Source organism: Oncorhynchus masou, chromosome 9, assembly GCF_036934945.1.
Source record: "Oncorhynchus masou masou isolate Uvic2021 chromosome 9, UVic_Omas_1.1, whole genome shotgun sequence".
Lineage (NCBI taxonomy): Eukaryota > Metazoa > Chordata > Actinopteri > Salmoniformes > Salmonidae > Oncorhynchus > Oncorhynchus masou.
The window spans coordinates 11,955,653-11,976,915 of record NC_088220.1 but is presented as its reverse complement, the minus strand read 5'-3'; the positions used below and the strand labels follow the sequence as shown (position 1 = coordinate 11,976,915).

At 43.5% G+C, this 21,263-nt stretch overlaps 1 long non-coding RNA gene across 1 annotated transcript in view; it reads left to right on the top strand.

Moving 5' to 3' along the window:
* Nucleotides 1-20,841, top strand: part of LOC135545154 (uncharacterized) — a 61,549-nt gene extending 40,708 nt beyond the window's left edge. The window contains exons 2-3 of the long non-coding RNA XR_010456411.1: nucleotides 20,517-20,615; nucleotides 20,787-20,841. This is a non-coding gene — a long non-coding RNA (uncharacterized LOC135545154). The remainder of the gene's footprint in view (nucleotides 1-20,516; nucleotides 20,616-20,786) is intronic.
* Nucleotides 20,842-21,263: the final 422 nt, after the last annotated feature.

Sequence of the window (21,263 nt, the reverse complement as noted above, 5' to 3'; positions counted from 1 at the left end):
TGTTGTACCCTACTTCTAACCAGGGTCCGTAGCCAGTATCGAACTGCCGTCAAGCTGGGTTAGCTAATGGGATTTCCTCAAATGGTTCCCCTCTATCATACAGAAACCATTGGGGTCATGTATAGTCCCACTGCTCTGAGGCATATTTTGATTTACATTCATAATTTGTAACTCTGCAAACCGGGGCGAGAAGGATGGGAGGGTTGAGGAAAACAGACTTTCCAAAGGATTAGTATTCAAACGAGCACAACAGGAAATGGAAAAGAAAAATAGCCAGCCGTTTGGTTTGAATAAAGGACAACTTTAGATCAATCTCTTTTACTTGATTGATGACCACTTATGATAAATACAGAAGAAAGAATGGAAGCAGGCATTTAGGAATATGATTAAGATAGATTAGTGAGATGTTTCATTTTATCTGCAGTTTATGATGGATTGATTTCAATCATCAAGTTAGTGGTGTGTAAGGCGTGCGTACTGGCGGCAGTGAAGTCAGGCACAGGAGAGCAGAGACTGTGTTACAACGGCACAGTAATGATAAAAATCACCGTGTGTCAGAGTCTATCTAGAAGATAGCGAAGGAGTCAGGCGAGGACACAGGTACGAGTAACAAAACACTGATTTAACTCCATCAAATACTTAACAAAATCCCGTTCCAAACAAGGAACAAAACAGGACTCAAAATCCCGTTCCATACAAGGAACAAAACAGGACTCAAAATCCAACACACCGGGTATAAATGAAAGACAAGCACAAAACAGAAAGGGAAACCAGAGGGTTAAGTGAGGAACATAATTATGAGATGGGAACCAGGTGTGTAACAGACAAAACAATTAACCATGGATCGGTGGCGGCTGGAAAGCCGGTGACGTCGACCGCCGAACGCCGCCCGAACAAGGAGAGGGAACAACTTCGGTGGAAGTCGTGACACCGAGAACAAAAACAATATATACAATGGGACAAAAACCCAAGACATAACGTGCACAAGCACTTACAATAAACAATACCGAACAAGGACATGTGGGGAACAGAGGGTTAAATACACAACATGTAATTGATGGAATTGAAACCAGTTGTGTGGGAGAAGACAAAACAAATGGAAAATTAAAGATGGATCGTCGATGGCTAGAAGACCGGTGACGTCGACCGCCGAATGTCGCCCGAACAAGGAGAGGGACCGACTTCGGAGGAAGTCGTGACAATGTGATTTTTCCAATAAGTACTGAACAGAGAGGGACTGTACAGTACTATGAGAGAGAGAGAGAGACCCAACCAAATCATGAGAGAACTAAATATATGACTATATTAGAGAGAAATATTTCCCTCAGATTACACAGACCCAGGAAGAATTCGAAAACAAATTAAATTGTGATAAACTCATATCTATTTGGTGAAATACCACAGTGTGCAATCATAGCAGCAAGATTGTGACCTGTTGCCACAAGAAAAGGGCAACCAGTGAAGAAAAAACACCATTGTAAATTCAACCCATATTGATGTTTATTTATTTAACTTTTTTTTTACTTTAACTATTTGCATGTCATTACACTACTGTATATAGACATAATATGACATGTTAAATGTCTCTATTCCTTTGGAACTTGTGTGAGTGGAATATGTACTGATCACTTTTTATTATTTATTTCACTTTTGTTTATCCATTTCACTTGCTTTGGCAATGTAAACACATGTTTCCCATACCAATAAAGTCCCTTGAATTCAATTGAATTGAGAGAGAGAGAGAGAGAGAGTAATCAGAACGAGGTAATGAGAAGTAGAGAGGTAATGAGAAGTAGAGATGTAATGAGAAGTAGAGATGTAATGAGATGTAGAGAGGTAATGAGATGTAGAGAGGTAATGAGGAGTAGAGAGGTAATGAGATGTAGAGAGGTAATGAGATGTAGAGAGGTAATGAGAAGTTGAGATGTAATGAGAAGTAGAGAGGTAATGGGGAGTAGAGAGGTAATGAGATGTAGAGAGGTAATGAGGAGTAGAGAGGTAATGAGATGTAGAGAGGTAATGAGAAGTAGAGACAGATAGGTAATGAGAATTAGAGAGGTAATGAGAAGTAGAGGTGATGAGAAGTAGAGAGGTAATGAGAAGTAGAGAGGTAATGAGAAGTAGAGAGGTAATGAGAAGTAGAGGGGTAATGAGAAGTAGAGGTGATGAGAAGTAGAGGGGTAATGAGAATTAGAAAGGTAATGAGAAGTAGAGGGGTAATGAGAAGTAGAGGTGATGAGAAGTAGAGAGGTAATGAGAAGTAGAGGGGTAATGAGATGTAGAGGTGATGAGAAGTAGAGAGGTAATGAGAAGTAGAGAGGTAATGAGAAGTAGAGGTAATGAGAAGTAGAGAGGTAATGAGAAGTAGAGAGGTAAGGAGAAGTAGAGGTCATGAGAAGTAGAGAGGTCATGAGAAGTAGAGAGGTAAGGAATGAGAAGTAGAGAGGTAATGAGATGTAGAGAGAACCAAGTTCTTTCTGGTAATTCATCATCTATAATGGAAGACTTTAGCGAGCGTAATAACCAGGAACCATCGGGAGGGAATAGAGGCAGGCAGGCAATACATGTGAATGATTGGCTGGGCAAGTTCAGATCCTCATTAAAGGGATTTCAATATGGTAGTAAAACAGCTGTGGTGTGATTCTCTCTGATGTGAATACAAATCTCCAGAGGTATTACAGCACCCAAATGACATACACTAGAACAAAATATGGAACACACTAGAACACAATCTAGAACACACAAGAACACAATCTAGAACACGCTAGAACACAGTCTAGAACACATATACACTGTCCAAATTCCCGGGACTAGCATTAAATGTATGATTGGAAGTGGCTAGGATAAAAAAGGGATGTTTTTTCATGAGCCAGACAAGGAATGGTGATCTGTTGAAGGGGTGGGGGATGCTTGACCATTAGGTACCCTTGTCATGATTAGAGGACATGCATTTCAGCCTATGCTAGGGTTTATATGTGGTATCCTCTTGATTGTTGTCGAGCTTATTAAATAGCCAAGATGTATTGGTGCCTGGGGAATGTTTATGATTACATGTGTACAGGGCCTTCGGAGAGTATTCAGGCCCATTGACTTTTTACACAAGTTACGGTCTCATTCTAAAATGGATTAAATAAAATTACAATTTCAGAAATCTACACACAATACCCCAAAGTGGCAAAGCGAAAACAGGTTCTTTAGAAATTTTTCACATTTATAAAAAAACAAAAACAGGAATACCTTATTTACATAAGTATTCAGACAATTTGCTATGAGACTCGAAATTGAGTTCAGGTGCATCCTGTTTCCATTCTTTCTACAACTTGATTGGAGTCCACCTGTGGTAAATGTAATTGATTGGACATGATTTGGAAAGGCACACACCTGCCTATATAAGGCAGGTGCATGTTGACAGTTGACAGTGCATGTCAGAGAAAAACCCAAGCCATGATTTCGAAGTAAATGTCCGTAGAGCTCCGAGGCAGGATTGTGTCGAGGCACAGATCTGGGGAAGGGTACCAAAACATTTCTACAGCATTGAAGGTCCCAAAGAACACAGTGGCCTCCATCATTCTTAAATGAAGAAGTTTGGAACCACCAACACTCTTCCTAGAGCTCTGAGACAGGATTGTGTCGAGTTAAAAAGTGCTAAATATGTCTGCAGCATTGAAGGTCCCCAAGAGCACGGTGGCCTCCATCATTCTTAAATGGAAGAAGTTTGAAACCACAAACTGAGCAATCGGGGGATAAGGGCCTTGGTTAGGGAGGTGGCCAAGAACCCGATGATCACTCTGACAGAGCTCTAGAGTACCTCTGTGGAGATGGAAGAACCTTCCAGTAGGACAAACATCTCTGCAGCACACCACCAATCTGGCCTTTATGGTAGAGTGGCCAGATGGAAGCCACTCCTCAGTAAAAGACACGACAGCCCGTTTGGAGTTTGCCAAAAGGCACCTAAAGGACTCAGACCATGAGAAACAAGATTCTCTGGTATGATGAATCCAAGTTGAACTCTTTGGCCTGAATGCCAAGCGTCACATCTGTGTGATTTGGTATGATAAAGGACTGCAGTAGTACAGTGTGATTTGGTATGATAAAGGGCTGCAGTAGTACATTGTGATTTGGTATGATAAAGGGCTGCAGTAGTACAGTGTGATTTGGTATGATAAAGGGCTGTAGTAGTACAGTGTGATTTGGTATGATAAAGGGCTGTAGTAGTACAGTGTGATTTGGTATGATAAAGGACTGCAGTAGTACAGTGTGATTTGGTATGATAAAGGGCTGTAGTAGTACATTGTGATTTGGTTTGATAAAGGACTGTAGTAGTACAGTGTGATTTGGTATGATAAAGGGCTGCAGTAGTACATTGTGATTTGGTATGATAAAGGACTGCAGTAGTACAGTGTGATTTGGTATGATAAAGGACTGTAGTAGTACAGTGTGATTTGGTATGATAAAGGACTGCAGTAGTACAGTGTGATTTGGTATGATAAAGGACTGTAGTAGTACAGTGTGATTTGGTATGATAAAGGACTGCAGTAGTACAGTGTGATTTGGTATGATAAAGGACTGTAGTAGTACAGTGTGATTTGGTATGATAAAGGACTGTAGTAGTACAGTGTGATTTGGTATGATAAAGGGCTGCAATAGTACATTGTGATTTGGTATGATAAAGGAATGTAGTAGCACAGTGTGATTTGGTATGATAAAGGGCTGCAGTAGTACAGTGTGATTTGGTATGATAAAGGACTGTAGTAGTACAGTGTGATTTGGTATTATAAAGGAATGTAGTAGCACAGTGTGATTTGGTATGATAAAGGAATGTAGTAGCACAGTGTGATTTGGTATGATAAAGGAATGTAGTAGCACAGTGTGATTTGGTATGATAAAGGAATGTAGTAGCACAGTGTGATTTGGTATGATAAAGGACTGTAGTAGTACAGTGTGATTTGGTATGATAAAGGACTGCAGTAGTACAGTGTGATTTGGTATGATAAAGGAATGTAGTAGCACAGTGTGATTTGGTATGATAAAGGGCTGCAGTAGTACAGTGTGATTTGGTGTGATAAAGGACTGTAGTAGTACAGTGTGATTTGGTATGATAAAGGACTGTAGTAGTACAGTGTGATTTGGTATGATAAAGGACTGTAGTAGTACATTGTGATTTGGTATGATAAAGGGCTGCAGTAGTACAGTGTGATTTGGTGTGATAAAGGGCTGCAGTAGTACAGTGTGATTTGGTGTGATAAAGGACTGTAGTAGTACATTGTGATTTGGTATGATAAAGGGCTGTAGTAGTACATTGTGATTTGGTGTGATAAAGGGCTGCAGTAGTACATTGTGATTTGGTATGATAAAGGGCTGCAGTAGTACAGTGTGATTTGGTATGATAAAGGACTGCAGTAGTACATTGTGATTTGGTATGATAAAGGGCTGCAGTAGTACATTGTGATTTGGTATGATAAAGGGCTGCAGTAGTACATTGTGATTTGGTATGATAAAGGGCTGCAGTAGTACATTGTGATTTGGTATGATAAAGGGCTGCAGTAGTAACACTGTCTCCTCTCATGAACCACCTGGCAAAAGTGAGCCCGATGAATGGGCTCTATATATCATGTAATGTCCTGTGTGTGTGTTTGTACATGTGTGGATGTGAGCCCAATATTCTCTGAGTGAAAGTTAGCCACATTATTAGCATACTGAACATATGAAAAAGCTAATGCATACACTCCTTTTATTATCAAGCCTCTTGAAATGCATTATCTGGTTCCATCCCCAATGGCAGCCTATTCCCCATGTACTGCACTGCTTTTGAAAAGAGCCCTATGTAGTGAACTATAAGGGGAATAGGGTGCCATTTGGAATACATCCTATATAACTGATGCCAGCAATCATGTTACAGAGCCGCTGAATAAGATTAGTAGACTAAAGGAAATGAAATGGAGATATCTCACCCTCTATTGCCAATCTGTACACACACAAACACACACACAGACAGACACACACACACACACACACACACACACACACACACACACACACACACACACACACACACACACACACACACACACATACTGCTTTTACAATTACCGCTGTCAATTCAACCTAATAACAGCAGACATGATGGGGTTTCTGTCAATATATACGAGATATAGCATTATTTTCAGTACAATGTCTCCATTGCAAACCAGATTGGGACTTCTAAAGAAACACTGCATTTGGAAAGTATTCAGACCCCTTCCCCTTTTCCACATTTTGTTACGTTACAGCCTTATTCTAAAATGTTACACTCATTTTTTCCTCTCATCAATCTACACACAATACCCCATGATGACAAAGCAAAAGCAGGTTTTTAGAAATTTTTGAAAATGTGTATATATATATATTTTTTTTTTAAAGGATAAAGGAAGTATCACATTTACATAAGTATTCAGACACTTTATTCAGTACTTTGTTCAAGCACCTTTGGCAGCGATTAAAGCCTTGAGTCTGTCATCTGCTTCCATCTGACCTGATTGGTGAAGCGCTGCAGAGATGGTTGTCCTTCTGGAAGGTTCTCCCATCTCCACAGAGGTACTCTGGATCTCTGTCAGAGTGACCATTGGGTTCTTGGTCACCTCCCTGACCATGGCCCTTCTCCCCCGATTGCTCAGTTTGGCCGGGCGGCCAGTTTTAGGAAGAGTCTTGGTGGTTCCAAACTTCTTCCGTTTTGAGAATGATGGTGGCCACTGTGTTCTTGGGGACCTTCAATGCTACAGACATTTTTGGGACCCTTCCGCAGATCTGTGCCTCGACACAATCCTGTCTCGGAGCTCTACAGACAATTCCTCCGACCTCATGGTTTGGTTTTTGCTCTGACATGCACTGTCAACTGTGACCTTATATAGACAGGTATGTGCCTTTCCAAATCATGTCCAATCAATTGAAATTGCCACAGGTGGACTCCAATCAAGTTGTAGAAACATCTCAAGGACGATCAATGGAAACAGGAGCTCAATTTTGAGTCTCATAGCAAAGGGTCTGAATATTTATGTAAATAAGGTATTTCTGTTGTTTATTTTCAATACATTTGTAAAAATGTCATTATGGGGTATTGTGTGTAGATTGAGGAACATGTTTAATTTATAACGTTTTAGAATAAGGCTGTAACATAACAAAATGTGGGAAAAGTCACGAGATCTTAATTCTTCCAAATGTGCTGTAAATATTCGGACATCCTCCTCCATTAAAATGATCCACATATTCATTATTCATGCAGTAAGTGCTTGGTCATTTATTTATTTTCAATGCTGTTTGTAGGTTCATATTGTAGACTCAATGTTCTTTGTAGTCGTGCTTCGCGATACGACATATTACCTAGTAATAGTATGCAATATGGGTGTCTGTGTATAACTAACCATTATGATGCCGGTAATTGGTTTGTGTAAATAATACATTCAAAGGTTTACACGCATTACATGTGCAAACAAACTCTCCTCACTAGGTAATGATGAGTTGCAATTATACAATAATATCCAACGTGAGTTCATTTGCATATCTTTGAAATTGTGCAAAACACACGGAGGACAGCGTCCCATTTTTGTTATGTAACTGCCTTCTGCTGCTCACCTCACACACACACGCACGCACACACACACACACACACACAGACAGACAGACAGACAGACAGACAGACAGACAGACAGACAGACAGACAGACAGACAGACAGACAGACAGACAGACAGACAGACAGACAGACACACACACAGACACAGACACAGACAGAGAGAACGAGTACTCTGGGTAGCTCTCTCCCAACACCCTCGTCACAATCGCTGCAGGAGAGAAGTCATTCCATTGGAGGATGTCTCTTAAATTAAGGTTTAAAAAATGGAGTCATTGAATTAGTCTGGCAACTTCATGGCTCCTAATTAGGGTTGAAAAGATACCGGTAATTTACTAAAGTTATTGGAATATTCAGTAATTTGGGTAAATCAGAAAATCTATGACATTCGATTACAACTTTGGTAATTTATAGTTGAAAATATTCATATAATATTAATTTTTTATATATGTGCCCATATTGTCCATGAGTTTCTAGTAGATATGGTTACAGAGAAAGATTAATGAGAAAAGCATCTAATCAACAGTTTCATTATTTTGGCACACACGCGCACGCACGCACGTACGCACGCACGCACGCACACACACACACACACACACACACACACACACACACACACACACACACACACACACACACACACACACACACACACACACACACAAAGCAACCCACCCAGTCTCCTGTAGCTCCGCTGCTGTGTGATTAATGCCAGGCAGGCGATGTGGGTGGATTGGTCTCTAACTGCACTCTCTGGAGGAAGATAGGTTAGTGTCCCAGGTGGCACCCTATTCCCTATGCAGTGCACTACTTTTCACCAGGATTCTGTTCAAAAGTAATGAAGGATATAGGGAATAGGATGCCATTTGGGATTACACTAGGGCCCTAATGGAGGGTACTTAAACTACCTGTCAGGAGCACAGCACCTCTCTGATTAAGAGTCACAGGTTGTGTCCTATATGACACTCTATCCCCTATATAGTGCACTATGGGCTCTGGTCAAATGAGTGCAATATAAAGGGAATAGGGTACCATTTGGGCCACACTCACAGAGAGTTTATTCTGCGCAAAGTGTATTCATCATCAGACATGGGGTTGGAGAGCTCTGTTGGGTCCTATGGCTTCCCTACTGTGAGCATTAAGCAGACATGGGGTTGGAGAGCTCTGTTGGGTTCTATGGCTTCTCTACTGTGAGCACTAAGCAGACATGGGGTTGGAGAGCTCTGTTGGGTCCTATGGCTTCCCTACTGTGAGCACTAAGCAGACATGGGGTTGGAGAGCTCTGTTGGGTTCTATGGCTTCCCTACTGTGAGCACTAAGCAGACATGGGGTTGGAGAGCTCTGTTGGGTTCTATGGCTTCCCTACTGTGAGCACTAAGCAGACATGGGGTTGGAGAGCTCTGTTGGGTTCTATGGCTTCCCTACTGTGAGCACTAAGCAGACATGGGGTTGGAGAGCTCTGTTGGGTTCTAAGGCTTCCCTACTGTGAGCACTAAGCAGACATGGGGTTGGAGAGCTCTGTTGGGTTCTATGGCTTCCCTACTGTGAGCATTAAGCAGACATGGGGTTGGAGAGCTCTGTTGGGTTCTATGGCTTCCCTACTGTGAGCACTAAGCAGACATGGGGTTGGAGAGCTCTGTTGGGTTCTATGGCTTCTCTACTATGAACACTAAGCAGACATGGGGTTGGAGAGCTCTGTTGGGTTCTATGGCTTCCTTACTGTGAGTACTAAGCAGACATGGGGTTTGAGAGCTCTGTTGGGTTCTATGGCTTCTCTACTGTGAGCACTAAGCAGACATGGGGTTGGAGAGCTCTGTTGGGTTCTATGGCGTCCCTACTGTGAGCACTATGTAGACATGGGGTTGGAGAGCTCTGTTGGGTTCTATGGCTTCCCTACTGTGAGCACTAAGCAGACATGGGGTTGGAGAGCTCTGTTGGGTTCTATGGCTTCTCTACTGTGAGCACTAAGCAGACATGAGGTTGGAGAGCTCTGTTGGGTTCTATGGCTTCCCTACTGTGAGCACTAAGCAGACATGGGGTTGGAGAGCTCTGTTGGGTTCTATGGCTTCCTTACTGTGAGCACTAAGCAGACATGGGGTTGGAGAGCTCTGTTGGGTTGTATGGCTTCCCTACTGTGAGCACTAAGCAGACATGGGGTTGGAGAGCTCTGTTGGGTTCTATGGCTTCCCTACTGGGGTTGGAGAGCTCTGTTGTGTTCTATGGCTTCCCTACTGTGAGCACTAAGCAGACATGGGGTTGGAGAGATCTGTTGGGTTGTATGGCTTCCCTACTGTGAGCACTAAGCAGACATGGGGTTGGACAGCTCTGTTGGGTTGTATGGCTTCCCTACTGTGAGCACTAAGCAGACATGGGGTTGGAGAGTTCTGTTGGGTTCTATGGCTTCCCTACTGTGAGCACTAAGCAGACATGGGGTTGGAGAGTTCTGTTGGGTTCTATGGCTTCTCTACTGTGAGCACAAAGCAGACATGGGGTTGGAGAGCTCTGTTGGGTTGTATGGCTTCCCTACTGTGAGCACTAAGCAGACATCTTGACTCACTACCTTTATTAATGTAAGACGCAGGAAGACCACTTTACAGTAAGATGGTTTATCCAGTAAATTGGTGCATTATCAATGGTTTTCCAGTGGTTTTATTAAAAGTAGTGAACAGGTTCGTAACATCTGCGAGTCAAATCTAACAAGCCTTAAATCTAACAAGCCTTAAATCTAACAAGCCTTAAATCTAACAAGCCTTAAATCTAACAAACCTTAAATCTAACAAACCTTATATCTAACAAGCCTTCTATCTAACAAGCCTTAAATCTAACAAGCCTTAAATCCAACAAGCCTTAAATCTAACAAGCCTTAAATCCAACAAACCTTATATCTAACAAGGCTTAAATCTAACAAGCCTTAAATCCAACAAGCCTTCTATCTAACAAGCCTTATATCTAACAAGCCTTATATCTAACAAGCCTTATATCTAACAAGCCTTCTATCTAACAAGCCTTAAATCTAACAAGCCATAAATCTAACAAGCCTTAAATCTAACAAGCCTTATATCTAACAAACCTTAAATCTAACAAGCCTTAAATCTACCAAACCTTAAATCTACCAAACCTTATCTCTAACAAGCCTTAAATCTAACAAGCCTTAAATCTACCAAACCTTAAATCTACCAAACCTTATCTGTAAAAAAAAAAAAAAAAATCTACCAAACTTTAAATCTACCAAACCTTAAATCTAACAAACCTTAAATCTAATAAGCCTTAAATCTACCAAACCTTAAATCTACCAAACCTTATCTCTAACAAGCCTTAAATCTAACAAGCCTTAAATCTACCAAACCTTAAATCTACCAAACCTTATCTGTAAAAAAAATAAAAAAATCTACCAAACTTTAAATCTACCAAACCTTAAATCTAACAAACCTTAAATCTAATAAGCCTTAAATCTAACAAACCTTGCCAGCAGACAGCAAGTTCTGTTTCCATATGCAACATGCAGGTCAGTATAGAATGAAAATATGGACAATGCATAGGCCTGTATTGAAATAGCAAGCTTGCTGGTGACATATCTGTCCAAAAAGTGAAGTTGTGCTTAACTTGGCTGCTCTTAGTTCAAGATGGTGGATTCAGCAGCAGCCTTCAATAATGTTCTGTCATTTCCATAGAGACCTCAATACACAGTAAAGTCTGTCGGATTCAGATCCACGTCGGGCATTTCCTCCTGACTTAAATATGCCGACTCATCACAGTTCAAATGAATGGGTTCGGATGTGTCCCAAATGGCACACCATTCCCTACTTAGCGCACTAGTCCTGACCAGGACCCATAGTAGAGCACTATGTCTAGGGTGACATTTTGGGATGCAGTCTTCGGGAGTAGTGCAGCGTTTTTCAAATGAAGAGGGAGAAGTCAGATACAGTTGATATTATACTATTCCCAAAAACCTGTATTCTAAACCCATTTCCTAACACATTAGCATCAAGCCAGATGGAATAAATATCATAGTCCTATTGGGATGTTTGCTGCCAGAATACTCAAAAATCATTTCCAACTTCACTTGGTTTTCAGTAGCTCTGCCTCAAAGTGGTTTACAGATGCCTACAGTAGATGCAGATGCTGACCAGCAGATTTTCACATCCTTGATTTTCATATTTACAAAACACAGAGGGATTCATTATATAATTCTGCCACGGAAATTAGTCAACAACCGGTAAATGTAAAACATCATCTTCTTTGCTGTATTGTGTTGTGGATGCATCCCGTATGACTCCCTATTCCCTACATATTACCTATATATATATAGTGCAAAACAAGTAGTACACTATATAGGGAATAGGGGGCTGGGAATTAGGTGCCATTACAGATGCAATCCGGGTCATTAAAAAGTTCTGAATGAAAGGGATATGTAAATATGCCCAGCTCAGGTGAAAGCAGCACCGGTCTAAAGGAGAAGAACACCCCAGGACAGATGTTCATGACTATAATCCAACTCTGAGGAGCTCACCAAGCTGTCTGCTTAGTTCTGCTCAAGTAGAAAATTTGTGGAGAAAAAAAAGGAGAGCAAAGTCACATTTTACGAAGCGTTTCTTTTTCATATCACCACTTCTAAACCACAATGTAATTGCACTGTGACCATCCAAGGAGCTCAATTAGGTAGCAAAGGGATTGTTAGTTACCATCCTGCCACGACAGTAACTCCTGCGCCTGCTACTAGTCAATAACGACATCGTAGTTAAATATACATATTTTTTGGCATTTAGACTTTTCAAAGATCAGAGACTCCTTTCTCCTGCAAAAACAGTCTCTCCAGGGCTCTCTGTGTGTGTGTGTGTGTGTGTGTGTGTGTGTGTGTGTGTGTGTGTGTGTGTGTGTGTGTGTGTGTGTGTGTGTGTGTGTGTGTGTGTGTGTGTGTGTGTGTGTGTGTGTGTGTGTGTGTGTGTGTGTGTGTGTGTGTGTGTGTGTGTGTGTGTGTATGTGTGAGAGCGCGTGGGTGTGTACACACAGCTGGAGGTAGTTATCTCCATCACAGCTGAATGCAGGAGCTCTCTCTTCTCACTCAGCCTCTCAGGCAGACAGCAGGGCAGACCTGGTCCCATGTAGGATGCCATCAGGACCCTTGGAGCTGAGCTACACATCACACAGTCCTTAAAATCCCTTTCCTGCAGCATCTCTCCTTATCCCATCCCTTCCTCCAGCCTCTCTCCTCATCGCATCCCTTCCTGCAGCATCTCTCCTTATCCCATCCCTTCCTCCAGCATCTCTCCTCATCGCATCCCTTCCTGCAGCATCTCTCCTTATCCCATCCCTTCCTCCAGCATCTCTCCTTATCCCATCCCTTCCTGCAGCATCTCTCCTTATCCCATCCCTTCCTCCAGCCTCTCTCCTCATCGCATCCCTTCCTGCAGCATCTCTCCTTATCCCATCCCTTCCTCCAGCATCTCTCCTCATCGCATCCCTTCCTGCAGCATCTCTCCTTATCCCATCCCTTCCTCCAGCATCTCTCCTCATCCCATTCCATCCTCCAGCATCTCTCCTTATCCCATCCCTTCCTCCAGCCCCTCTCCTCATCGCATCCCTTCCTCCAGCCCCTCTCCACATCGCATCCCTTCCTGCAGCATCTCTCCTTATCCCATCCCTTCCTTCTGCATCTCTCCTCATCGCATCCCTTCCTTCTGCATCTCTCCTCATCGCATCCCTTCCTGCAGCATCTCTCCTTATCCCATCCCTTCCTCCAACATCTCTCCTCATCCCATTCCTTCCTCCAGCATCTCTCCTCATCCCATTCCCTCCTCCAGCATCTCTCCTCATCCCATCCCTTCCTCATCCCATCCCTTCCTCCAGCATCTCTCCTCATCCCATCCCTTTCCTCCAGCATCTCTCCTCATCCCATTCCCTTCTCCAGCATCTCTCCTCATCCCATCCATTCCTCATCCCATCCCTTCCTCCAGCATCTCTCCTCATCCCATCCCTTTCCTCCAGCATCTCTCCTCATCCCATCCCTTCCTCATCCCATCCCTTCCTCCAGCATCTCTCCTCATCCCATCCCTTTCCTCCAGCATCTCTCCTCATCCCATCCCTTCCTCATCCCATCCCTTCCTCCAGCATCTCTCCTCATCCCATCCCTTCCTCCAGCATCTCTCCTCGTCCCATCCCTTCCTCCAGCATCTCTTCTTATCCCATCCCTTCCTCATCCCATCCCTTCCTCCAGCATCTCTCCTCATCCCATCCCTTCCTCCAGCATCTCTCCTCATCCCATCCCTTTCCTCCAGCATCTCTCCTCGTCCCATCCCTTCCTCCAGCATCTCTCCTCATCCCATCCCTTTCCTCCAACATCTCTCCTCATCCCATTCCTTCCTCCAGCATCTCTCCTCATCCCATCCCTTTCCTCCAACATCTCTCCTCATCCCATTCCTTCCTCCAGCATCTCTCCTCATCCCATCCCTTCCTCCAGCATCTCTTCTTATCCCATCCCTTCCTCATCCAATCCCTTCCTCCAGCATCTCTCCTCATCCCATCCCTTCCTCCAGCATCTCTCCTCATCCCATCCCTTCCTCCAGCATCTCTCCTCATCCCATCCCTTCCTCCAGCATCTCTCCTCATCCCATCCCTTCCTCCAGCATCTCTACTCATCGGATCCTGACCTGATAGGATGGGGATGCAGGGGTAAATAAATGGATCTATATATTAGAGCCCCATATAGTTCCTGGAACTGTCCTAAAACCAGTGGTTTGAAAAGGTGGGGTGCATCGAGATATAAAGGTGTAGGATGCAGTAAATAGGCTCATTCAGACCAAATTACTGTAGAGAAATATATGCACATGCATGACATTGAATGAGTTTTTTTCACGAGTGTCCATTTTAGGGCAACAACACTATGAAGCCAACATTGGCATCTGGTGTTCAGTCCTCATGTCATCTGTTGCTTGCTACAGAAGCATAAAATGAGCTGAAGGGATTTCATGGCTTGGTCTCCGTCTCAAATGGCACCCTACTTTGTAGTGCACTACTTTTTCACACAGGGCTCTGGTCAAACGTAGTGCACTATATAGTGAATAGGGAATCATTGGGACGCATCCTTGCAGTGCCTCCCTGTTGATTGCGTGCCAAATCTGTTCTTGTTAAGACATTCTGCTGACATGAATATGATGTGGAAGCTTCACCCAGAGACTTATAGATTCAGACAGGCAGATGCTCCTCAGATTACATGCGTCCATTGTGATCTCAACACTAAACATGACATGGAGAACATGGCTGACGCAAAGAATTACGATCAAGCCCAACCCAGACCTCTGGGGGATCAGCCTCCTTTGACGCCAGGTAAGACCCTGCTTATTAGAGGCACACAGTACTGTACAATAGTACAGTAGAATGGTACTGTAGAATATTACTGTAGAATTGTACTGTAGAATATTGCTGTAGCAGTGGAGGCTCCTCAGAAGAGGAAGGGGAGGACCATCCTCCTCAGTAAAATTTCATAAAAATGTTAATTGTGAAATACCAAAATGGCACCAATTTATTGATAAAAACACACTGTTTCGTAATAAAGGTCTATATTAACTGCAACAGTACTCTCTGGGGTAGCACCATGGTGTAGCTGGAGAACAACTACCTTCTATCCTCCATTGGGTACAGTGACTTCCGTACAAAACTTAGAAGGCTGGAGGCCTTACCCTCTTCCATAGACCTACATAATTATTGTGCCACAGAACATTGGGGGGGGTTCTATGTGGTTAGAAGATTTGTGAGTTGTTGATATTATTGGATACAGTTTCAAAAGGGATAGTTGAGCAATTTTGGGATATTATTAAATTCAAATTAGTTTATTCAGATTACAGGAGACGGAGGTAGGTTATAAATTGTTTTATTGGATTTAGAACTTTATTTTTGTGTCCAGTTAGTGTAATTTATTTAAATTTGCCTTGTTATCTTCAGCAGCAGTAACCAGCTAGCTACCAGCGCCAGGGTGCAGTTTTTGACACCAACGCTACTGAAAATGTTGTTGACTTTTTGTTGAAGAAAACGTTCATTCTCTGGGGTACGCAGAACAGGTGTGAATTAAAAGCGAGGGTCGACCTCTGCCTGAGATCAGCTTCATGAAGACGGTTGAAAAGGTGAGGGCGTTCAATACCACCTGGTATCAAAAGTATAGACAGAGAGTCTTTCATCAAGCTTGTATTGCTGGGTTTACCTGATTTTAGGACAGTCTGAGCCTTGGGCGAATGGTGGGTACAGTGACCTGAAGAATATTGATCGTTCAGCTAAACGGCAAAACAAAAGCAAGGAGCATATAAATACCCACATCAGAGTCCAGCTTCTGGGAAAAAGCTGCATCGATTATGACGTCGGTCTGCGTATTCAAGCTGCGCAACACAGTGAGAAATGAAGAGACAGGGATGTTCTCTAGCGTTTTAACACCACTACGTTTCGGGGCATGCAAGAATAAGCTTTTAGAGGACATGACGAGAGGGAAAGTTCCGCCAACAAGGGCTACTATTAGGAGCTTGCAGCGATAATTACACGTAATGATCCCTTTATTTGCTGAACTATCAACGGTCTTTTCTGGGATGTCGAAATCAATTCAAAATGATTTGATAGCTTCCATCGTATCATCCATTAAAAGTTAGATTAAAGAGAGAGGTTGACGCAGTGCATTTTTAATGCACGCACGCAAGTAGGCTTTCCACTTTCCTCCGGTATTTATTTAGCAAAGATGATAGCACATAATCACTCTGGACAGACAAGAAAAAACTCATTACATACATGTAAATATTGCAGCAGTTTATGCTACACCTAAACATGAGAGATCTGACATGTTGTATGGGATTAAAACGAGACAACTTTTCAGTCTGATCAACTGGAGGCTTCTAATAAGAGCAGCTGCATACAGCCTCTGTAACTAATTGGTAACGTTGTGTATTTATAGTCCATTTGTGTGTCAGGAGACAATGAGAATGTGATGTAAATTGGGCTGTCTAGGATGCCTATATGCTTTCAATCCAAAACAAATCAATCAACATAATAGTGATGACAGATGTTAGTTCATTTTTTGTAAGGCCTCAGAAAAGTTGTATATACCAGAGCTGCAAGAAAAGTTCTATATATTTTTGAAACAATGTTGCGATTGTTTGTGAGAATGCCAACAGGTGTGGATCCCATGCGGGAAAGACTCTATTGGGGAAAGGTTCCCGTGGGGGTTGCCATGGAAGCCAAGAAAGGGGGTTCGGTGTGTGTGTGTGTGTGTGTGTGTGTGTGTGTGTGTGTGTGTGTGTGTGTGTGTGTGTGTGTGTGTGTGTGTGTGTGTGTGTGTGTGTGTGTGTGTGTGTGTGTGTGTGTGTGTGTGTGTGTGTGTGTGTGTGTGTGTGTGTGTGTGTGTGTGTGTGTGTGTGTGTGTGTGTGTGTGTGTGTGCGTGCGTGTGTGCTCAAACACACATGTATGTGGGGGTCTGAAAGAGAGAGAAAGTGCGTCCATCTGATGAATGAGCATGTGCCTGAACTCAATGTTCTACACTAATTGTAGTCTCACCTATTAATTTCTACCGACCGGTCATTTTTGACTGGGAACACCACAAACGTTAAATAAAACACCCAAAATGTAATGAAAATCATCTAAATGTATTTTGTGTGTTCAGATGCCCTGTGTGGACAAAAGTCATGGAACCTTATGACAATCAGATTAAATTAACTACATTTTCCAGAGAGAAAACTTGTAAATCAGTCCAATTTGACCAGAATGCAGCAGGAGGGTTAAATGATAAGGAAAAACTCTTGCCCCAGAGGGTACAAATTGCCCCCCAACTCTGGGACCTATGTTGCCACCAGTCTGACCACTCTGGGACCTATGTTGCCACCAGTCTGACCACTCTGGGACCTATGTTGCCACCAGTCTGACCACTCTGGGACCTATGTTGCCACCAGTCTGACCACTCTGGGACCTGCCACCAGTCTGACCACTCTGAGACCTGCCACCAGTCTGACCACTCTGGGACCTGCCACCAGTCTGACCACTCTGAGACCTGCCACCAGTCTGACCACTCTGGGACCTATGTTGCCACCAGTCTGACCACTCTGGGACCTATGTTGCCACCAGTCTGACCACTCTGGGACCTATGTTGCCACCAGTCTGACCACTCTGAGACCTGCCACCAGTCTGACCACTCTGAGACCTGCCACCAGTCTGACCACTCTGGGACCTGCCACCAGTCTGACCACTCTGAGACCTGCCACCAGTCTGACCACTCTGGGACCTATGTTGCCACCAGTCTGACCACTCTGGGACCTATGTTGCCACCAGTCTGACCACTCTGGGACCTATGTTGCCACCAGTCTGACCACTCTGGGACCTATGTTGCTGGGACCTATGTTAATGTACTGACCTCGCCTTCTGGATGGTATTGGGGTGAACAGGTAGTGGCTCGGGTGCCTGTTGTCCTTGATGATCTTTTTGACCTTCCTTTGACATCGGGTGCTGTAGGTGTCCTGGAGGGAAGGTAGTTTGCCCCTGGTGATGCGCTGTGCAGAACGCACCACCCTCTGGAGAGCCTTGCGGTTGAGGGGGGGTTCTGTTGCCGGACCAGGCGGTGATACAGCCTAACAGGAGGCTCTCAGTTGTGCATCTGTTAAAGTTTGTGAGGGTTTTAAGTGACAAACCAAATTTCTTCAGTTGTTTCCTACCTTCACCACCTGGTGCGGCCCGTCAGAAAGTTCTGGACCCAATTGCACAAGGCGGGGTTGAGACCCAGGGCCTAAAGCTTAATGATGAGCTTGGAGGGTACTATGGTGTTGAATGCTGACCTATAGTCAGAGAACAGCATTCTTACATAGGCATTCCTCTTGTCCAGATGGGATAGGGCAGTGTGCAGTGTGATTGCTTCTGTGGACCTGTGGGCAGTATGCAAACTGAAGTGGGTCTAGGATGGCAGGTAAGGTGGAGGTGATATGATCCTTAACTAGTCTCTCAAAACACTTCATGATGACAGAAGTGAGTGCTACGGGGCGATAGTCATTTAGTTCATTTACCTTTGACTTCTTGGGTACAGGAACAATGGTGGCCATCTTGAAGCAAGTGGGGACAGCAGACTGGGATAGGAAGAGATTAAATATGTCCGTAAGCACACCAGCCAGCTGGTCTGCACATGCTCTGAGGACACGGCTAGGGATGCCGTCTGGGCCAGCAGCCTTGCGAGGGTTAACACGTTAAAATGTCTTACTCACGTTGGCCACGGAGAGGGAGAGAGGTGGCCCGCAGTCCTTGGTAGCGGGCCGCATCAGTGGTGCTGTATTTTCCTCAAAGCGGGCAAATAAGGTTTTTAGTTTGTCTGGAAACAAGACGTCGGTGTCCGTGACGTGGCTGGTTTTCGTTTTGTAGTCCGTGATTGTCTGTAGACCCTGCCACATACGTCTAGTGTCTGAGCCATTGAATTGCGACTCCACTTTATCCCTTTACCAATATTTCGATTGTTTGATTACCTTGCGGAGGGAATAACTACACTGTTTATATTTGGCCATATTCCCAGTCATATTTCCATGGTTAAATACGGTGGTTTGCGCTTTCAGTTTTGCGCAAATGTCGCCATCTATCCACGGTTTCTGGTTAGAATAGGTTTTAATAGTTAAGGTGGGCTCAACATCTCAAATGCACTTCCTTATTAACTCACTCACCGAATCAGCATATAAATCAATATTATTCTCTGAGGCTGCCCGGAACATTTCCCAGTCCGCGTGATCAAAACGATCTTGAAGTGTGTCTTCCGATTGGTCAGACCAGCATTGAATGGTTCTTGTCGCGGGTACGTCCTGTTTGAGTTTCAGCCTATAGGACCGTAGGAACAAATAGAGTCGTGGTCGGATTTGCCGAAGGGACGGCGTGGGAGGGTCTTGTATACATCACGGACATTATAGTAGCAGTGGTCCAGTGTACTGTCTGTGAGAGTGCTACAATCAATGTGCTGATAGAATTTAGGTAGCCTTGTTCTCAATTGTTCTTTGTTAAAATCGCCAGCTACAATAAATGCAGCCTAAGGATATATGGTTTCCAGTTTACATAGAGACCAGAGAAGTTCCTTGAGGGCCATCATGGTATCTGCTTGAGGGGGGATATTTACAGCTGTGACGATAACTGAGAATTCTCTTGGGAGATAATATGGTGGGCATTTGATTGTAAGGAATTCTAGGTCGGATGAACAAAAACACTTGAGTTCCTGTATGTTGTTATGAATACACCATGAGTCATTCATCTTGAAGCATACACCTTCAACTTCCCTGAGAGATGTTTATTTCTGTCGGCGCATTGCATGAAGAAGCCCGGTGGCTGTACCGACAACGCACCCCGAGATGTTTCTGTGAAACAGAGAATGTTACAATCTCTAATGTCTCTCTGGAAGGCAACCCTTGCCCTAATTTCGTCTACCTTGTTGTCTAGAGACTGGCCATTGGCGAGTAATATACTCGGAAGCTATGGGTGGTGTGCACGCCTTCGAAGTCTGACCAGGAGGCCGCTCCGTCAACCTCTTCTGTGGCATTGTTGTTTTGGGTCGGCCTCTGGGATTAGATCCAAAGTCCTGGGTGGTGTTCAAACAAGGATCTGCTTCGGGAAAGTCGTATTCCTGGTCGTAACATCGGTAAATGGAAGTTACTCTTATAGCCAATAGTTCTTCCCGGCGGCATGTAATTACACTTAAAATCTTCTGGACTAACAATGTATGAAATAATACATAATAAAAAATTGAAATACTGAATAGTTTCCTAAAGACTCGAAGCGAGGCGACTGTCTCTGTCGGCACCATCCATTATCTTTTGACATGTCAAAGTGGGCGAGTTTTGACTTTGTGAATTTCGAGATGTAGGTTTGACGTGTTGTTCAAACCTACGATGGTGCAGCTGTAATGTATCTGCTTTTTGTATCTACAGCTAAGTCCCCTCCTGTTCCCCGACTAAGAGGTGATGACCACTCCACTACCATTGGCAACTCTCTCCTGACATGAACTGAATGTTTCCCTTCCAAGCACTGTGAGTACCCCTATCAATTTTCTCTCATTACTGTATGTAGAGTCAATCACACACACAAACACAATCACATTATTACACATCAATGATTTTACTCCTTGCTTGGACTAACTCAATCTCAGACAAAAGAGTTAACTGTGTAGTGTGTTGTGTTATTGCTTTTTGTCTTCCCAGTCAAATCCTGCACTGAAGTCAAGCCTCTGAACACCTCAACTCATGCCTCATACCCTCATTTAATCGCTGCTGTGGTCCCTTCCCAACACGGTGTAAGTAGCCCTCTCATTCCCATTCCCCATAATATTGTACTATAATTGTCCTTATTAAATGCTTTAGGTTAAAATAATTAGTCTTTGATGGTTTTTGAAACAGACTTTGTCATCTCTGTGCGTTCCGCAACTATACCGTGGATCTCCCATCCTCCTGCATTTTTCACGTCACCAGCCTCCACTGTACGGTAGAATAGTACTGTAGAATAGTACTGTAGAATAGTACTGTAGTATAAGTCATTAAAGCATTTATGAAGGTTACTGTTTGTAAGACAGAGAGGGAAATGGTACAAAAAGAGTGTCCTTTTCACACTTGACATCCAATTTGTCTTGTTTTTCCAGAAGTGGCTTTCATGATTCACGGATTTAAAGCCCAGAGAGATTA